Raw genomic sequence first — 9,715 nt, 5'->3', positions numbered from 1 at the left:
TTTATATGGCATTCCAGAGTTCAGGAGTAGGAATAGAGAATGCTCTACAACAGTGGTCTCCAAACTATTCCACATAGGGCCGCAGTGGGTGTAGGATTTCATTCCAACAAAACAAGACCACACCTTTTCACCAATCTGGTGTTTTATAAGTGTAATCAGTTAATTTGCAGTCAGGTGCTGCTTGTTATCGTAGAAACCACATTGGTTAAAAGGTCTGTGCTTGATTGGTATGAACAAAAACCAGGACCCACAGCGGCCCTGTTTGGACTGGTTTGGAGACCCCTGCTCTACAACATGTGTAGCGTACTTCTTTCAGATCTTGGAGTAACTACAAGACTATTTGGAATGAAACATCCAGTACAGGTAATCCCCGGGTTTCGAACGAGTTCCGTTCCTTGGCTGATAATGTAACCTGAATTTCAGCGCAAGTCGGAATTAACCCTTTAAGTACTCAGGAAACCCCCATAAACCTTCAAATAACTGTCCCAAAACATGTATCAGGGTTTCCCCTACAAAGAAAAGATCGTGGCGCACCGCCACACCAAAGTAAAAGCCGCCACGCATTGCAAATGAGAATTTTTTTTTTTTTCAGATTTATGGATACATTCGAATGTATAATTTATGATTTGTATAATTTAAAATGACGTCAAAAAGAATATATACATATATGGCGGAAAACAAAGACAAGACTGAAAAAGCAGTATCTGCTCTTATACTCTTTTTAAGAAACTGCTGTATTCTTAGCCAAAGCAACTGTTGTGTTTGATGGAACAATGTCTATATGCTGCCATAGCAAATTCATGGCACATTAAGCCCCCAAACTATTTTAAATGTGTCTGTTTTACCATGAAAACCCCCGTTTACAGATGTCGCGCAACCGCTTTTGTTTCAACCCAGCCATAAAACGAAGGTAATTAATTATATTTTTTATTCAAAATGTCTGCCGTTTTTCGCTTAGAATCATTAATTGATGTCTCATAGTTGTTTAAAAAAAAAAAAAAAAAAAAAAAAACATTTATTCACTCACAAATTTTAACCTTTTAAACAAATTAAGTCACAATGAAAAAAAATAGCATCTGTAAAAAAGTCACGGATATCTACCTCATAACTAAAGTCAAAGTCAAAGTTTGCTTTATTGTCAATTCTACCACATGTGCAAGGACAGACAGAGAATTGAAATTGCGTGACTCTCTAACCTCAGTGGCAGTAAAGATGAAATAAAAGAAATAAATATATATAAAAATAGACAACTGTACAATCTGACAATGTGAAACACACGAAATAAAAACAGGTACTGGAAAAGTAGCAGACTGCAATAGTGCAAATGTTTTGTCCTATACACACACACGCGCGCACACACACACACGTATACATACATACATACATACCAACATGTATGATTGTGCAAAAAGGGTTATATAAAGTGACTAGATGACTATTTATAAATGACTATTATAAAGTGAGTATAAAGTAACTGTTTTAAGGTGCCTATTGTAAAGTGACTGCGTGCAAAATGACTGTTGCTTGTGAAGTGGGACTGGGAAGTCAGAGTCCAGATGGAGCGGATGTGAGGAGCGAGGGCAGAGCAGGGAGAGAGTTGAGAATCCTGACAGCCTGGTGGATGAAACTGTCCCTCAGTCTGCTGGTTCTGGCTCGCAGACTCCGCAGTCTCCTGCCTGATGGCAGCAGGCTGAAGAGGCTGTGTGATGGATGGGTGGAGTCTCTCGCAATGCAGAGGGCTTTGCGGGTGAGGCGAGAGGTATACAGTTCTCCAAGAGAGGGGAGAGAGGTACCCATGATCTTTTCAGCGGCTCTCACCATGCGCTGGAGGACCTTCTTACAGGAGCTGGAACAGGCTCCGTACCACACGGTGATGCCGCTGGTCAGGATGCTCTCAATAGTACCTCTGTAGAAGGTCCGCATGATGTGGGCCGGGGCCCTGGCTCTCCTCAATTTGCGGAGGAAGTAGAGGCGCTGGTTGGCTTTCTTGGCCAGTGATGCGGTGTTGGTGGTCCAGGAGAGGTCTTCAGTGACATGCACCCCCAGAAACTTGGTGCTGCTCACCCTCTCGACCACCGCACCGTTGATGGTCAGGGGTGCATGCTGAGGGCGTGTTCTCCTGAAGTCCACAACAATCTCTTTTGTCTTCTCCACGTTTAGAGAGAGATTGTTGCGGTCACACCACAGGGCCAGGCGGCTCACCTCGCTCCGATATTTGGTCTCGTCGTTGTTGCTGATGAGGCCCGCCACAGTCGTGTCATCGGCGAACTTGACGAGAAGGTTGGAGCTGTGCAGTGCTGTGCAGTAGTGCTGTGCTTAACTGTAGTTTTTTTTTGTTACTGTCGCACTTTCTCCGATACGTTAGATGATAAATAATCGATCAAAACAAAAAACAAAAAAACAAACAAAAAAAAAAAAAACGTGCATAAGGGTAAATATAGGAAAAAGAAAATCTCAACCACTCCTTGATGTCTGCAATTTCTGCATCGCGATGCTTGTTATATTACCATGTTTAACCCATAAAATCCCAAAAAATCCAGCTGTGGCATGACACTCAGTTGAACATTCTACATGGAGTTTTTGGATTGAAATAAGGTAAGTACTCAATAATATCTCGTTAAAGTCATGGCGTCTATAATTCTGCTCTTGCGTGCTCTCACCTCCAGATGGGTTTTGCTGTTTAAAAAAACATAAAAAAAAAAAAGTGCCCTCCGGTTCAAAAAGATTCTTCCCCCAGAAAATTGAGATTTTAAGCTTTACAATGATGTATCACACATGCATATCGGACAATTTTGAAAGTTGGCTAAATTGGGGTTTCGGAGCGGAACTTCAAGTCACCTGAGTGTTTTCTGCCATGTACAGTATGTAATCTCATTGTTTGTGCACTATTTGCCATAAGTCGTCTGAAATACTACCTGAAATACAAATTGTTCCTTTACAAGCCTTATTTTGAAAATCATATCGGTTCTCCTGTTATTAACTTGCGCCTGAGTTTGTCGGCACGGAGTCTTGAACCCTTGTGGTTTAAGACAATGAAAACGAACTTAACATGGACATTGACGTTACGTTTAAGTTCTTTATGGAGGCTTCAACCGGAATTAGCCAACAGGGAATCTGGCTGGGACACAACATGGACAGAAATGGCAAAGTTCAAGCCCTGGCAGTATCACACAAATCAAGGTGAGTGTTGAAAAAGGTTCACTGTTTATAAATTGGCATATTCCTTAACCAAAATTACAAAACACATGGCGAAATAAATATTTTTCATCTTATTGAAACGTTGATAAATTGATTTAATATAATCTGTGAAAACATGGGATTGAAACAGTGTAGTCCTAATGACTAATCCATGGAATGTTTTTCAGAATATGGACCAGGTCATCATGATGGCATCACTGACTGATAAATGGGGAGGGCTGTACCCTTGCTTGAGCCAACAGTGGGCCATTGCGTTGACAGTGCCCATCTCAAAAGTGAACTGTGAGAGAGATTTCTCTGCAATGAACACAGTGAGGCATTTGGTCAACTTTACAATGTACAGAACTGTACAATGTCAGTAAGAGATGCTTGTACAGTGCCTTGCAAAAGTATTCGGCCCCCTTGAATCTTGCAACCTTTCGCCACATTTCAGGCTTCAAACATAAAGATATGAAATTTAATTTTTTTGTCAAGAATCAACAACAAGTGGGACACAATCGTGAAGTGGAACAACATTTATTGGATAATTTAAACTTTTTTAACAAATAAAAAACTGAAAAGTGGGGCGTGCAATATTATTCGGCCCCTTTACTTTCAGTGCAGCAAACTCACTCCAGAAGTTCAGTGAGGATCTCTGAATGATCCAATGTTGTCCTAAATGACCGATGATGATAAATAGAATCCACCTGTGTGTAATCAAGTCTCCGTATAAATGCGCCTGCTCTGTGATAGTCTCAGGGTTCTGTTTAAAGTGCAGAGAGCATTATGAAAACCAAGGAACACACCAGGCAGGTCCGAGATACTGTTGTGGAGAAGTTTAAAGCCGGATTTGGATACAAAAAGATTTCCCAAGCTTTAAACATCTCAAGGAGCACTGTGCAAGCCATCATATTGAAATGAAAGGAGCATCAGTCCACTGCAAATCTACCAAGACCCGGCCGTCCTTTCAAACTTTCTTCTCAAACAAGGAGAAAACTGATCAGAGATGCAGCCAAGAGTCCCATGATCACTCTGGATGAACTGCAGAGATCTACAGCTGAGGTGGGAGAGTCTGTCCATAGGACAACAATCAGTCGTACACTACACAAATCTGGCCTTTATGGAAGAGTGGCAAGAAGAAAGCCATTTCTGAAAGATATCCATAAAAAGTCTCGTTTAAAGTTTGCCACAAGCCACCTGGGAGACACACCAAACATGTGGAAGAAGGTGCTCTGGTCAGATGAAACCAACATTGAACTTTTTGGCCACAATGCAAAACGATATGTTTGGCGTAAAAGCAACACAGCTCATCACCCTGAACACACCATCCCCACTGTCAAACATGGTGGTGGCAGCATCATGGTTTGGGCCTGCTTTTCTTCAGCAGGGACAGGGAAGATGGTTAAAATTGGCGGGAAGATGGATGCAGCCAAATACAGGAACATTCTGGAAGAAAAACTGTTGGTATCTGCACAAGACCTGAGACTGGGACGGAGATTTATCTTCCAACAGGACAATGATCCAAAACATAAAGCCAAATCTACAATGGAATGGTTGAAAAATAAACGTATCCAGGTGTTAGAATGGCCAAGTCAAAGTCCAGACCTGAATCCAATCGAGAATCTGTGGAAAGAGCTGAAGACTGCTGTTCACAAACACTCTCCATCCAACCTCACTGAGCTCGAGCTGTTTTGCAAGGAAAAATGGGCAAGAATGTCAGTCTCTCGATGTGCAAAACTGATAGAAACATACCCCAAGCGACTTGCAGCTGTAATTGGAGCAAAAGGTGGCGCTACAAAGTATTAACGCAAGGGGGCCGAATAATATTGTACGCCCCACTTTTCAGTTTTTTATTTGTTAAAAAAGTTTAAATTATCCAATAAATGTTGTTCCACTTCACGATTGTGTCCCACTTGTTGTTGATTCTTGACAAAAAATTAAAATTTTATATCTTTATGTTTGAAGCCTGAAATGTGGCGAAAGGTTGCAAGGTTCAAGGGGGCCGAATACTTTTGCAAGGCACTGTATGTCTTCATTTCCTAGATGGCTCTCTTTTTATTTTATTTTATTATTCTTGTGTAGGTGAAGACAGACCTGAGGAACCGGCTGCAGGGGAACTAGAAGCATGCCTTACATTGACTATAAATGTGACCACCGATTGCTGATTTCCCTAATGAAAGATCCCTCCATTGTTTTTTAAAAAAAATCCAGAAAAATCAAGTGCAGGCAGAATCCAAACTTTGCAAATAGGTCTTTGTTATGGTTATTCTTGGGAAAAAAAAAATGTTATTGAAAAAAAATCTTATCTGTAATGATATGAAACAATTTCGCCCCACCACGCTGTCTGACTCACCAGCCCACCACCACCTCAGATTTAAAAAAAATCCTAGGCGAAACCCTGATGTATTATACGTCATATTAATATGATAAAGTAAAAAATAAGATACTGTGAGACACTCTGTCTTAAAAGGGTGCTGTGGAAAGAGTAGGGAGGCGACGCCATCAGAAACTGCAGGATGGCATCGACGCTGCTGGGGGAGGACGGGATCCTGACATGGCAAGAACTAGGTACAGTTGACACACACACAAAAAAAAAAAAAAAAGACTGGAGACAGAATGGCGGACGAGACTCCGGTGTCGTAAAGTCGAAATCACGTAAGTCGGGTATGTCGTAACCTGGCGACTCCCTTTACTACTATCTGTACAAGATAAAGTAGGAAAGCACTAAGCCATGTAATCATTTGCTGTACCAAAACTTTAAAGTCGCACCTCAAGTGGACACTTTTCCTTTTCTTCCCAACAAAGTGTTAAAAACGGCATGATATGCATTATACGTTTTAGAATAAAAATTCATGTTACTGTGTGTGACAGAAAGACAGCGAGAGGGAAGGAGATCGACAGAGAGGGAGAGAGCGAGGGAGAGAGATGAGAAGACTTCTATTGATCTTGGATTTCATTCATTTCCAAGGCCATCGCTAAACCGTTTTTAGGTGGACACGATGAATTAAAAAAGATATATTTTAATATTCTCCTGCATAAGGTGTTCTTCAAGTATATTCCAACTAGATCTAAATGAAGAGCTTCTGTGATAAAACGTTTGAATGGAATCAGAAAGCTACACCAATGCCAGGGAGCTTAATTAAACCCGCACACACCCTCACATATGCACTAACATTTGATGTCGTGTAAAGCAGACAGAATGAAGGGGGTGACTCATAAAATGAAAGGCATTGAGAGGCATCGCGACACCCTGTGGGCTGGAGGGACATGTACAATATTAACCAAATTACAGCTACAATACAATGTTTGTTAAGTGGGCAAACTAAATGCAAAAAAATGTCTGTGTGCGGATAATATGCTTTCAGGGGATTCCATGTTTCCTTTTCTGCTAATCACATACACTAAGATACACCTTTGATGGTATCAGGCATTAAACCAATGAGAAAGTGAAAGGCTTTATAGCATACTGGACTGTCTCAGAAAATTAGAATACACAATATTCTAATTTTTTGAGACAGTCCTGTGTATATATACAGGACTGTCTCAGGAAATTAGAATACACAATATTCTAATTTCCTCAGGAATACACAATATTCTAATTTCCTCAGGAAATTAGAATATTGTGTATTCTAATTTCCTGAGACAGTCCTGTATATATACACAGGACTGTCTCAAAAAATTAGAATATTGTGTATTCTAATTTTCTGAGACAGTCCAGTACCTGTCAATCCGAGGCCGTTGGCAATCTTACAAATAGGCACGTATGCCCTTACAAATTGGTGACTAATCTTACGTTTTATGTAGCGTGCAATATGAAACAAAACTCAATTTTTAAAATAATATGAATTTATTGGTAATATTGTCAGAAATAACCCGGTGCAATCAAAGAACAATCAATATCTTCAGCTTCAACATGATTATTAAAATTTAACAGTGACTTTTGTTATAATTGATGTAGCACTTAAGGCAATTTCTGTCATGTCTTTTGATGGCTGCACTTCCTGGCACTTCAACTCGCAGTTCAGTTTAACTTGAAGGGAGTTCGTTAGTGTGTCCAATTATAAATTAAAACGGTCAGTTGATAAAACCGATGCAATCTTTGAGTCAGGGAACATTTCTTTTGCTAATTCTAAGAAGTGATCAGCAATAGTTGAGGCAAATTGTGTTCAGCAACAAATTGGCATAATTAAAATCTCCGCTTTCGTCACTTCATTCTGCAGACTTCATCTTTATGAACAGTGTTGATAATCTTATTTTAAGAAAGTAATTAATTACAGTTACAAATTATTTCTCCCAAAAAGTAGTTGAGGTAGTACCTCAGTCACCTGAGTGTAAGAGTAATTAGTTACTTGGCGAAGTAACTGGTGTTACCTTTCATGTTTTTTTTTTTTTTTCCAAAAAAAACAATAAAAAACATAGTAACCTTTGCTATGTTTGGAAGTCATTTAATGTTGTAAATCAACTGTTAAAGTTGTTATAATTTCTCCCGTTTTTGTATTAGTTCCCGTCTGTCTACTTTCAACATGTGAAAGTTTTAAAACTGTTTCCTCATTAAAAGATAGATTCAAGTCAAAATTTTACTGATTTAGGAGTATTTTAGATAAAAAGTTACTTAGGTTTGCTAGAAAGGTTCACTAATACAGAGCCTTTCTGAGAAGTCTACTGCTTTAAAATGGCGGCTGTTTACTAACGCCGCCGAGTCTGTCATTTCGCATGTAGTTCTGTATGCATGTGATATGTAGCGTAGCATCAAGTAGGTGTAGATTGTAGGCTGTCGGCTACAGTCAGGAAATATTGGAGCCACCTTAGCCTAGCATCGCGTTTGCAACAGCGTCACAACACTCTTCCCTCCTTCCCACTCCCGCTCTTCTCTCTCCGTGTCTCTGACTTTTCTCGCGTCATTCAACCAACGTAGTAACGCAGAGTAACGCACATTGTCTCATCGCCGAAACGGTGACAAAATCCAAACTGAGAAAAAAAAACGTGATGCACGAAAAATGTACAGATTTTGAATGTACGGCGTACACATTTCAAAATCACTGCTCACTTGTACAAATTACGCCGAAACTGTACAGCTTGACAGGTATGCCTTATAATGACGTTCTCAACATTGGTTCATTCTGTTGTTTTGCAGAGGAGCTACAGTGCATGTCAAACATTTAACAGGTCAATAGGTAGAAATTTCTAAGTTATTTTTTAGGGGGAGGGGCTTTGAGTGAAATAATCTGGTAACTACAATCTCCCTGTCACCAGTCACCACTGCTCTTTTAGTACTTGAAAATCAGACACTTTTTAAAATCAATAGAATACATTCTAATACAAAAACAAAAACATTATACATGCACAAACTTTTAAATGAACTCATCCTTTTGTGCAGCAGAGATTACCCTTGAGGAGTTTAACAATATTAAAATGAGAAATCTGTAATTAAATGTGAACACGCACTACATATCCTCAGGATGCAACATGTACAGTGCGTATTTTCATGCTGTAGGTGAGGGGCATATGGTAAGGGGGGGGGGGGTCACTAAATCCATCAGCATTGGAAATGGGTCCTGCATAGATTACTCAAGCGTGGTTTTGACTTTCAATATTAAGGATATTTCTCGTAATATTCCCCCACCCCCAAATGAAATGATGACAATAGCTTAGCATACATTATAACACAGTAGCTGACTGATCACACGGTACTACGGAAACATAGTTTACAAAAGGCGGCGGAAGTTTTGCAATGTTGCAATGAATCGGATGTGTTTTACAATCTCCGAAAGAGTTTCCGTCGGCACGGTGACTTCCTGGTATCAAGTGTGTTCGCTAGATAAGACGAGGAAGTCAGGTCTTGTTGAGGCTTCACTTATCTCGGCGAGACGCGAGAGGCAGATTGCATTTCAATCCACATGTATTATCTTCGACGCTTTGAGGTATTTTGTCGAAGAGCAACTCAGCTACTTAAGAATGCTTTCAATGTTCATCCATTGATGCACTTGAGAAAGTTTTTTTCCCCTTTAAAAAAAACAAACATCTGCGCAGATTAAAAAAATTAAAAGATTTCAGAGGCGAGAGAGTGACCTGAATATATAATCTACAAACAATGCTTGTTGACAATTTCATTTTATTTATTCACAAATCTATTGGCTTCTATAAATACAAATAGTAAAGTCAACTATCCAACAAAGCAATGGCATCAGATGTGACAAAAAAGGGAAAAAAAGGAATCCTGTCCCGCAAGAGCTTAGAGGTTCACTTCTCCACATTCTTTGTGTAAGAAAATGTCTAAATCAAACGCGGTTATCTTAAGCCCTCCCTCAACCCTATTACGGAATGAGTTTGCGAAACTCTTTCCAACTTATTTAGCCAGATTTGTTTATCTCAGAATATTTCACACCCGCCCTTGTTGAAATCCTCTTTAATTTATTGGTTAAAAAGACACAATGGAAATACAGAGGGGAGCTTTAATTCTAGGACAAACCAGAGTGCACATCCAAGACAATCCCAATGCTACCTGTGCCATGAAGATTAGACCATTGTGCAGGGTGCA

Source organism: Corythoichthys intestinalis, chromosome 1 (assembly GCF_030265065.1).
Source record: "Corythoichthys intestinalis isolate RoL2023-P3 chromosome 1, ASM3026506v1, whole genome shotgun sequence".
Classification (NCBI taxonomy): domain Eukaryota; kingdom Metazoa; phylum Chordata; class Actinopteri; order Syngnathiformes; family Syngnathidae; genus Corythoichthys; species Corythoichthys intestinalis.
Note: the sequence above shows the minus strand (reverse complement) of the source record.